At 43.7% G+C, this 10,735-nt stretch overlaps 1 long non-coding RNA gene and 1 other non-coding gene across 2 annotated transcripts; both read left to right on the top strand.

Moving 5' to 3' along the window:
- The first annotated feature begins 5,033 nt into the window (after positions 1 to 5,033).
- Positions 5,034 to 6,456, top strand: LOC118592385. The gene is made up of 3 exons (XR_004946071.1): positions 5,034 to 5,116; positions 5,342 to 5,403; positions 5,870 to 6,456. It is a non-coding gene; the product is annotated as an uncharacterized LOC118592385 (long non-coding RNA).
- LOC118592641 lies at positions 5,541 to 5,662 on the top strand. The gene has a single exon (XR_004946106.1). It is a non-coding gene; the product is annotated as a small nucleolar RNA SNORA26 (small nucleolar RNA).
- Positions 6,457 to 10,735: the final 4,279 nt, after the last annotated feature.

The following is a 10,735-nucleotide window of genomic DNA, read 5'->3' as shown; positions in this document are numbered from 1 at the left end:
TAAACTACTTTTTATTGTAACTTGTATTACCATCCTAAAAATATCTTTTTAGATCTTAAAATATCCCTTTTTATAAACAGCTTAAGCTTTTATGTTTCTCAACCTTATAAATTTTATATCTCTTATCTAAGTTTCTTTTCTGAATTTGGTAACAAGAAAAACTGTAACTATCTGGTCTTCAATCACATAAAAGACCTGAGAAGGATATAATATTACCTGAGTAAGCAGGAAGTGCAGAGAAAGCAAGTTACAAAACTATAGAAATGACAGAAACAGCTGGCTTCCGGGACAGTCATCCAAGGTTCCTCTGTGACATTGGGTATCCATATTCAGCCTACAGGCCTAGCATATCTGACAGACTTTTCTGTGAAACAGGAATTTTGAAGGACTGTTCTGCCTTGTCTTGGCAAAGTTCAGCAGTCACTTTCCTTTGTGTCCTGCTTGTCCAGTTTGGACAGCATACTGTCAGCAGTGGAGGCAAAGGCAGTTTCTTGCCCAAATGGCTAGCTTTTCCATATTGAAAGCAAACTCCATATGAAGTTTCTTTGATGCCCATCATCCTTTTTTGAAGTAAATTTGTGCTGCTAGGACCAGACATGTCTCACTGTCATGAAAAGCCTTATATTATTAAAAAATTTTAAATGCCACATTCTGTAGGTCTTTGAAGTGATTGAAGACCATCTGTCTATTTTAAATATATCTGTTTGATCTTGAAAACATACCAAACATGAAAACATACTAACATAAGTTTGATTATTATAGATGACTAACTACTAACTTGTATTTTTTAATTATACATGTTAAATGAGCTACATAGGTACAATATCTTAAACAAGAGTAGAAACACATATACAGTATAACAAAAATAACTTTAAATTTCTATCAATATACAAAAATCCATACCAATGTAAATTTTTGAGATTAGTAGTTTTTTTTTTAGTTCAAAAGTAGACTCAACAATCCACCCTTTTATCCCATCATTTCTATACACTATTCCCCCTTTTTCCTTTCAGAAACAGATATCTAAATCTAATCTCCTTTGATCAGCTTTCTTCCTGACCATGACCAATGACAACTTGTAACGAATACCACTAAATGATGACAAACATCCATAACCCACCAGATGACCAAAACCACCCAACCCACCTCTTGGGAATATGGGCATCATGTTCTCCAGACTGCTTCCTGTTGTCTGGGGGTGATGGCATCTTTAGAGGACCCTGAGAAAATTGGGATAATGGTCAAATCCTGGGAGAGCTAGCTGCTGTCCGGTTTGGAGTGGTGGGAAAGTGCAAGGCTTATCTGAAGTTCTGGCTGAATAGTCTGTAAAGTTGGACCATCCCAGCTAGCAGCTTTGAAGTTGTTCTGGATGCAGAATTTTGAGGAAATTGCAACAGAGGCATTCTGAAAGGCTGGATCACCTGGGATACTCATCTTTGTTGGTGATTTATTGGTCCTTTTTTTCTGAAAACACACAAACTTTTAAAGGTAACATATTTATCTGCATTAACACAAATATGGAATGTGCAGTGTGCACAAGTCAGTGAAAGATGATTTTTTTGTTCTGTGTTTGAGCAGGTAAAAGGCATCTGTCAATTTTATAAGCCCATTTTGACTACATAACCAAATATAAAGCCTGACTATATATTTGACTACATAAACCTGTATGCATGTCCTATGAAAGAATGGCATGTAGTAATAAGTCATGAGGATTCTGTAGCCAATAAGATTAATCATGTCTCATCCAGTCTCAGAGCTGTTCCGACAGTAGGGGGACCAGCATATGCATCACCTGTCCTGTAGTCTTTCTTGGTTTCTTTTTTTCATGTCTGTAGCCAAGATTTTCAGGAGGTCTCCCAATCAAATCTGGTCTTCATTAATTTTGAAGAGAACCATAACTTTTTGTTTCCCATGGAAGCAAAGGCATAACCTCTCCCCCAACACAACACATTTTCCAACTTCCATTTTGAAGCCCAAAGCATTTCTAAAGTATATAGGCTCGTTTAATTCAGCAGTCCCTTCCATAATCCAATGTGTCTCAGAAGCTGCCATTCACTCAACAGCATTAAAAAAAAATCCAAAGTCAACAAAGCACCATATAGGATCCAGATGTCCTATGTACTTCCCATATCTTAATTTTTTTTATATTACTTTACTCTTTCTTTAAAGACTATTACTTTTAAACTATTTTTCTATGATTGCCTATACCCATTTTCTTTTCTTTCTTTAGCATCTAAGTGCATTTGAAAGAATATTACATCTGTTCAGAGATTTTTTTTTTTCAGTCTGGATCTGACTTTTTGCATGTCTGCAGCTTTGCCTGACCATGTGAGCCAAATCTTAAACTGTAAGGCTACTGCTGCATGGCTCTGCTTAGCACATGGCACTTGCACATGGCGCTGGTAACTGGCTCTAGCCCAATGTCAGCAGCGGGTAGCAGTGTCTCTGGACACAGTCTCTGGACACAGAGCACCAACCTGCCTAAGAGACTGCAGGATAAGAAAGTCTCATTCAGGTCCTTGTCCAGAACTTTTCTTAGCTTCCTCAGGCCCTATGTTTGGATATTTGAGCCTCCACATTGGACGAAATATATAATCGATTTTTTCTTTGGGCTGCCAGCTCACAAATAATGACATGGAGACCTATTATGAAAGTTCAGCCTATAGCTTAGGCTTGTTCCTAACTAGCTCTTATAACCTAAATTAACCCATTTCTATCCATCTATGTTTTATGTGACTTTTTTTATCTTTCATTCTTTATGTTTGACTCCCTCCATGTCTCTTTGGCATCCCTCTGCCTCTTGATTATCTCCTTCTATTTCCTCTCTCTTCCTGGAAGTCCCACCTATACCTCCTCCCTAGCTATTGGCTACTCAGCTTTTTATTACACCAATCACAACAATATATCTTCACACAGTGTACAAATATCCCACAACAACAGAGCAGGTTAAAAAGCACCCTGTACACCTAGGAGAGACCCTATCTCAAAATAAAAGGAAAGGCTAAGGGGGTAGCTCTGTGGTAGAGCACAGTTGAGAACATGAGAACTTGGTGTGTTTTGATCATCTTTGTGATAGTGCCGCTTGTATGTGTGTGTGAGGTTGTCAAATCTTAGAGTGACAGACAGTTGTGAGCTGCCATGTTGGTGCTGGGAATTGAACTGGGGTCCTTTGGAAGAGCAGACAGTGATCTTAACCACTGAGCCATCTCTCCATCCTTCCTTTCTCTTTTTTAAAAAAATTATTCATTTAATTATTTTAATGTGTATGGGTGTATGTCTGTGTACCACTTGTGTGCCTGGTGTCCTCACAGACCAGAGAAGAGCATTGGATCCCCTGGAACTGGAGTTATAGATGGTTATGAACCACCATGTTGGTGCTGGGATCAGAATTTGGGTCCTCTGGAAGAAGAGTCAATGCTCTTAACCACTGAACCATCTCCAGCCTCTCCCTCATCTCTTCTATCTCCTTCTGAAACACTAGTCAAATCTGAATCTGTTCTTTTTTGTTTGTTTGTTTTTTGAAACAGGGTTTCTCTGTAGTTTTGGAGCCTGTCCTGGAACTCACTCTGTAGACCAGGCTGGCCTCAAACTCACAGAGATCTGCCTGCCTCTTCCTCCACTGCCCAGCCTGAATCTGTTCTTATTGTTCCTTTGGACAACTATAGATCCACCTAGTATTGAAGACACATTTAGTACACCTATGATCCTATCTTAGCCGATGAAATTTGCTCAGAGCACTGAGGTCAGGCTACAGTTGGGCAGCATCACCCTACCATATATATCCTTCCAGGTTGCCAACGAATGACTGAATTAGTGTCCTAAGATGTATTTATCAGTTCTGAGAGCCTTCGTTTGTAGCTGGGCTACAATTGCCAGTTAAACAAAAGTAATATCTCTGTTGTCCAAATAAACTGGTTGTTCGGTCATAAACTGGTTGTTCGGTCATTTCAACATGGTAGTGGCTGGCTGCTAATATTCCTAAAATTGGTTCAGTTTTTCTTCTATCCAAATCACCTTAGTTAAACCTTAACAACTGACACCAGAACCTACCATTCTCCTGGGCAGAAACACTGGTGCAGCTTTTCAATTATTCTTGGTATAAAACAGAAGCCAACAGGGCCCTCGGAATGCTTTCTTTCTTCTTTTTCTTTGGAATGCTTTCTCCACAAGCACTCTCTCACCTCAAGCCACACTGCTCCTGTATCTTTAGATCCATTTACCCTTTGGGGCCCTCAAGTTGGCAAGCACCTTTCCTTTTCTACCTCTGAGCTAAGAGCAAGCTGCTCTTTCAACCTCTGTATCTTCATCTCTATAGAGACGCCTATCTCCAATCAAACAGCACGACTCATTCAGCATTCAGATGATCTGAGTTCAAATCCCAGAATCACCCTTGCTAGGCTGCTCTCGAGCCCAAGTAAGTCGCTCAACACGTCCCCGTGTCCATCTACACCTTGAGGATGATTAAAAAGAGCTTTGTGAGATTTTTAACTTGCAAACAGATCGGGAAGCAGGTGGAAAATGACATCATTTTACCAATATCCAATTTTACTCCGTTCATCTATTATTTGCCAAGTTCAAGTCCGTCACCTTGAGTACACTGATGGTGGCCCACCTCACCTCTCCCCCGCCTCCAATCCTACTTCTTGATGATTATTCTCCACGAACATAGAAAATGAACACGGAAAAAGGCTGGTCTTTCCAGGGGAGGGCGAGGCCCTGGGAGTGAACTAGCTGAACAAGTCGGAACACATCGAGCACCGGCACGGCTTTAGGGAAGGAATGTTCTTGACCTGGAGCAGCCTCGAAGAACTGGAGATCACTCGGGAGACCACCAGAGGCCCCGCGAGGAGGACGACGCTTAAGTACAGGGTCTCCAGCAACATCGCAAGGGGTGGAGGACCTGCCGCTGGCAGCCAATGGCCCCGCGGTTCCGGCGATGGACAGCCCTACCAGCCCCGCCCACAGTCCTTCTGAGGATTGGCTGCTCTCTTTCCTGTTCTGCCCCTCCGAAAGGCCCGCTGATTGGCTGCGGCTTTCTGGCCAGCCCCGCCCCGCTCCCTGGCGCTTGTCTCGGCGCAGAGTGCAGGAGCTCGGTCTTTCTGTCCCCGGCTCGGTGGTGAGTGTCCTCCGGGAGGGTGTCCTGCGGGAGGGTCGGCACGTGTCCCCTCGAGCTTTGCCCGCCCCGAGCTCAGCTGCTCCCGGCGGCCAGAACGTAGGGGTAGAGCAGTCCTCGGTGGCCCGGGGGGCGGGCGGCCGTGCCCAGCCCGGGGCCGCGCGAGACACAATGTCCCCTGCGCTGTCCGGCCCGGGCGCCCTCACCACCGCCCTTTTTTCTCCGCAGCCCGACTTTCCGGAGCCGATCCCCAGGGCTCAGTCGTGCGGCCGCCTCCGACCCAGACGCAGGTACGTCCCGGCGTCGGTCGAAAGGAGGCCCAGGCCACGTGGCCCAGCCGACCGATTGTCCCGTCCCCGCCCCCCCCCCCCTCCCGCCCGGCCCGTGTTTGTAGAACTGCTTAGGGCCTCCCGAATCGCCCTTTCCTGTGCCCTTTTAAGGTTGTCACGGTACTTTAAGAGGCTAACACAGAAGGGTAAAGGAACTCTCCATAAAACCCACGGAGGAGATTGTACGCCTCCTCTTTGGATCCTGTCTGGAGTCACAGATGAATCAGAAGAATTAACGTAGCTTCTGGAGATTAGGAAGGAGTGAATTAGAATTTAGAAAAGAACTGGGCTACTTAGTTTAATCTGATCCGGACAGAAGTCCAGAAGAGTACATTTACTTGCCTAGAAATGAAGTATGAGGTCAGCTGAAAAGAATATACTTTAGTATTTTCCACTTATCTGGGACATTTTCAATCAATTTTTACAGGTTGAAAACTACAAGAAAGAAACCAGTGAGCAGAATGCCTTGAAGCCGGATCCAAGTGGGTAATGCCTCCAAGGTGAAGTAGTCTGGCCCGCGTCCCGCCTTGGTATTAGGGCGTGGTAGCAGATTCATCAGCATTTTGTTGCTGAGATAGGTGCGGAAGTCCCTACAGATAAAGAATGAGGTCCCGGTGAGAGGATCCCTAAATGGTCTTGTAGTAATTGATTGCACTGAAGGTAGTCTCCCCCAAATTATCAGTATGACAGGTGAGGTTTTTTTGTTTGTTTGTTTTTGTTTTTTTGGTGGAGGAGGTTCGAGCTGGGGATTCTCTATGCCTGGCTGCCCTAGAACTCAGAGATTGGCCCACTTCTGCCACTACATCTGGCTATGACAGGTTAGGGACTTTTAAGGTGCGAGCAAAAGGGAGGTTGAAAAGACACTCATTTGCTAGATCATTAGAATATGTTGGTATAGCATGCTGGGACAAGTTCTTTGCTAGGGCCTAGTCATGAGCCAGCAGTCAAGATGTTATTAACCTGTATATTGCTGCATATCACTCATTTTCCAGAATCTTAAATAAAAGCTTTTCCTGTGTCAATTCCATAATGGTCTTTTTTAAAAAATGATGTGTTTTCTGTGTCCTTATATTGGAATACGTGGGTGTCAGGACAACTTGGGGTGGTCTGTTCTACCGTGTGGATCCCTAGAATCAAACTTGGGATGTCAGGCTTGGTGCCAGGTAGCTTTAGCTGTAGGGTTGTTTTGGCCTTTCCAAACATAATTTCTTATATATTGAATGAGAAAAAGAAGTAAAAAGGTACATTGGAAGAGAAACTTTAGTAGATAAGAGAAACCGTGGGTAGAGGCAGTCATCTGACTGAGCCCAAAGGACATAACCAGACTGGGGTGGCCACGTGGGGAGAGGGGAACACATGCAGCATCCAAGAGGCCAAAGGGTGGGTACAACTTCTGGAGGAAGGGCAGCCCAGCGCCTGGGCTGGAGGGTTCAGGTTAGAGGTGGGGTACGCCAGCCATACCCTGTAACAGATAGGGACTGAGGGATGCTGGGAGAACTTGGCAGTCAGGTTCTATTTGATAAGTAGGCACCTCAACCTTATTGAAACTTGAACCCTTGATTTCCATTCTGCTGGGCAAAGTCCGTGTGGGAAAGACCAGACATGTACCAACATATGCAACTTTACATGTTCCCAGGCTTGTGGAAACTTGTGGGCTGCATGGTAGGCACTTTTACCATTTTTCAAGCAAGGTCTTGTAGAGGAAGCTGGCATCAAGATACAATGTATAAAATTATCAATAACAGTTACAATTTGTGTTTTAAATATAAATTGTTTCTGTTTACACAGTAGCTTTAATGTTAAAAGCACTAATGTGACCCCACTAGACAACTCAGCTACAATCATTCTGGCAACATTGTCAGGGCTCAGTAGCCACATGTGGCCCAGGGACAGTACAGTAATTTTCTGTTTGTATAGGTTTGCTGGTGGTGCTGTTGTAAAGATTATATCCTGTAACATTGATTTTTTTTTTTTTTCCCCAAAAACGTACAACCTGGGTTGGGGATTTAGCTCAGTGGTAGAGCTTTTGCCTAGCAAGCGCAAGGCCCTGGGTTCGATCTTCAGCTTAAAAAAAAATGTACCTGTAGACCGGCCTTGGTAGAGGAATAAGATTGAAAGACTAGGTCCTAATCTGACAGGATCTGATGAAGGGCTTTGGAAATGATGCTGAATAAAACCCTGGTGTGTCCTGAGGAATCAGAAGATCTTAAGTGGGGGGGAGGCAGAAGACAGAGTCAGGAAGCTGGAGGGGGAACATTCCTCCACTCTGAATTGGTTCAGTGAAACTGACTAATCAATAAGATAAGAACACAAGGCTAAAACTAGGGTTGCCACGGATCTCCTAATAGCAACCTGAAGGCGCATGCGCTAGCCAATGGAAAGTGCGTTAATTGAAAGGTGTAATTGATAAAAATTTTACTGAAATTAATGGGGAGAACATTTTTGCCCTCTATCTATATTCAAGCTATGTAGTTTTGACTTTCTCAGAAGCAAAAATAGGTCGTTTGGTGGACTTTGGTTGTCTTTCACACTGGTTTAAACTGGAATCCTGGGAAGCTCTGAAAACAGTTTTGAAAGTAGCAAAGCAGGCTGGAGAGCTGGCTCACCAGTTGAGACAACTTGTCGCTATTGAGGAGGACCTGGGTTTGGTTTCCATCACCATGTGGAGACTCACAACCAACTCCAGTTCTAGGGGGTCTGACACTTCTGACCTCTGGGTACCAGGCAAGCTTGAGACTCAAACTCTAAAATTTAAAAAATACCCAAAGTACCTGGTGTGGGCTTTCATGTTGTTACTTCTGTGTTTCTGTTGCAATGTTAAACAAACAGGAGGTCACACAAAGACAAAGGAAACAGGTATAGACTTGTTGGTTTCTGAGTATATACTTGAGTCCATTTAAAATAGAAATTTAAGATATATACAGAATACAAGATAGTCAAGTTATAAATTTTTACAGTGATTGAGGATAAAGGAAGAATGCAATTTTAAACTGTCCAACCCTCCTCATCCCCTTCCTCCCCCTCTCTTCCCCTCTTTTTTATTTTTATTTTATTTTTTTGTTTTGGTTTTTTGAGACAGGGTTTCTCTGTAGTTTTGCGCCTTTCCTGGACTTCGCTTTGTAGACCAGGCTGCCCTCGAACTCACAGAGATCCGCCTGGCTCTGCCTCCCAAGTGCTGGGATTAAAGGCGTGCACCACCACCGCCCGGCAACTGTTTTTTTTTTTTTTTTTTTTTTTGAGACAGACTCTCCAGTCCTGTTCGGCCTAGAACTCAATGTAGACCAGGCTGGCCTCAAACTCAAGAGACCCGACTCTCCCTTGGATTAAAGGTGTACACAGGCATGCCTGGTGCTTCTATTCCCTTATGATAAGACTCCAAAACAATCCCGGCAGTGGTAGCACACGCCTTTAATGCCTTTAATCCCAGCACTTGGGAGGCAGAGCCAGGGGGATCTCTGTGAGTTCAAGGACAGCCTGGTCTACCGACAGAGATCCAGGAAAGGTGCAAAGCTACACAGAGAAATCCTGTCTCAAAAAACAAAACAAAACAAAACAAACAAAAAGACTCCAAAACAAGTTGGGTGGTGGTGGCACACATCTTTACAGATGTCTTGTGAGTTTAAGGCCAGCTTGGTCTACAGAGTCAGTTCCAGGACAGCCAAAGCTATACTGAGAAACCCTGTCTGTCTCTAAAAACCATAAATAAAACTCCCAAAGGGGGAAAAAATTCTTTTGAGACAGGGTTTCTCTGTGTAACAGTCCTCGATTTGTAAACCAGGCTGGCCTTGAACTCAGAGACCCGCCTGCCCTCTGCCTCCAAAGTGCTGGGATTAAAGCACTGTTAGGAAATTTCTTTATTGCAGTCTTAGTGTTTCTGCCTGCCAGGACCGGTCATTCCCTCAGAGACATTTCCATAGATAATCACGTTGGCCTTTAGCTTTGCATTGGCAGTTTACAGTTTGCAGGTATCCGAGAGTTTGCACTCACCTTGAACATGTGAGCCCTGTGTGCTCTCGGGCTTAGTCGCTCTTCACCCAGAGCTAGCTTGCTGGGCTCTGGATTAACAACTCCATGTATTACCACTCCACAGTTTCACAGGCTGCATGATGCACCCAGGAAACCAATGAAAGATGTTTAGAGATGTTCAGCCTGTGTCACATGCTGACATTTTCCCAAGACCAAGGGGAACACCTATGTACCCTGAATGTATACCCAAGCTACAGGTTCTTGTTCTGTTTGCTTTGGCCTCTGCAAGATCAACAAAAGTAGCACTAAGAAAGTCTGCAGGGGTTTTGTGTGCAAGTTTTCTTTCAGAGTGAATTAACTTTGCCGCTCCTTTTCTCATAATTGGCTGTTGGTACACCTCAGATTTCTGGCCCTCAGTCATTTCATGGATTCTGGATGAGGTCTCTTCAGATGTAACAGTTATCAGGTAACTTAGCACTGTCAGTGGTTCTCAGCCTTCCTAACACTATGACCCTTAAATACAGTTCCTCATGCTGTGGTGACCCTCAGCCATAAAATTACTTTTGTTGCTACCTCATAACTATGATTTTGGTATTGTTATGAATCATAATGTAAATATATCTGATATGTGACATCACACACACACACTCAAAAGGGTTGAGACCCACAGGTTGAGAACTGAACCAAGTTACGACCAATACCAGCAATAGCTACTATGGTTAATTTCACAAGCTACTCATGAAGTAGTAAAGAAGAAAAGTACAAATTACCTGTGGAGAATTGAAGGGTTAGGTACTAAACCATCTCAACCTTCGTTTTTTCCACCTATTAAAGGGTAAGTTTATGTTTCCCCAATTGTCAAGGAAATGGGAGTGATGTTTGAAGTACTACGTTATGGCAGACAGCATCATACACCTGAAAACTGCCCTTGGGCTGTATATTTTAGTTTGAACAGGGTGTGGTAGCTCACAACTTTCATCTTTGCACCCAGGAGGCAGAGGCAGGCAAATCTCTGAGTTTGAGGCCAGCCTGGTCTACAAGGCTAGTTCCAGGGCAGTGAGAGCTGTTACATGCGAAACCCTGTGCCCAAAAAACAACAACAACAAAAAACCACAACAAAACAAAAGAATGAGCTAGTTTGAAGCTAACAGTTTTTCTATGGGTACTGGGGGGTGGGGGGATCAATACGATCAATTTTCAAGTACCTAACAATGTGGATGCTGATGTCTCCTGTCTGAATAATGCACTATGTGGAGCTGGGTATCTAGAATTCTTGTTCTTTGGAACCCACATTGCAAATACTGCATACATTTATTTTTTGGAGTTG

This window comes from Onychomys torridus, chromosome 10 (assembly GCF_903995425.1).
Source record: "Onychomys torridus chromosome 10, mOncTor1.1, whole genome shotgun sequence".
In the NCBI taxonomy this organism is placed as follows: Eukaryota; Metazoa; Chordata; class Mammalia; order Rodentia; family Cricetidae; genus Onychomys; species Onychomys torridus.
This window is presented reverse-complemented; position numbering and strand designations above follow the sequence as displayed.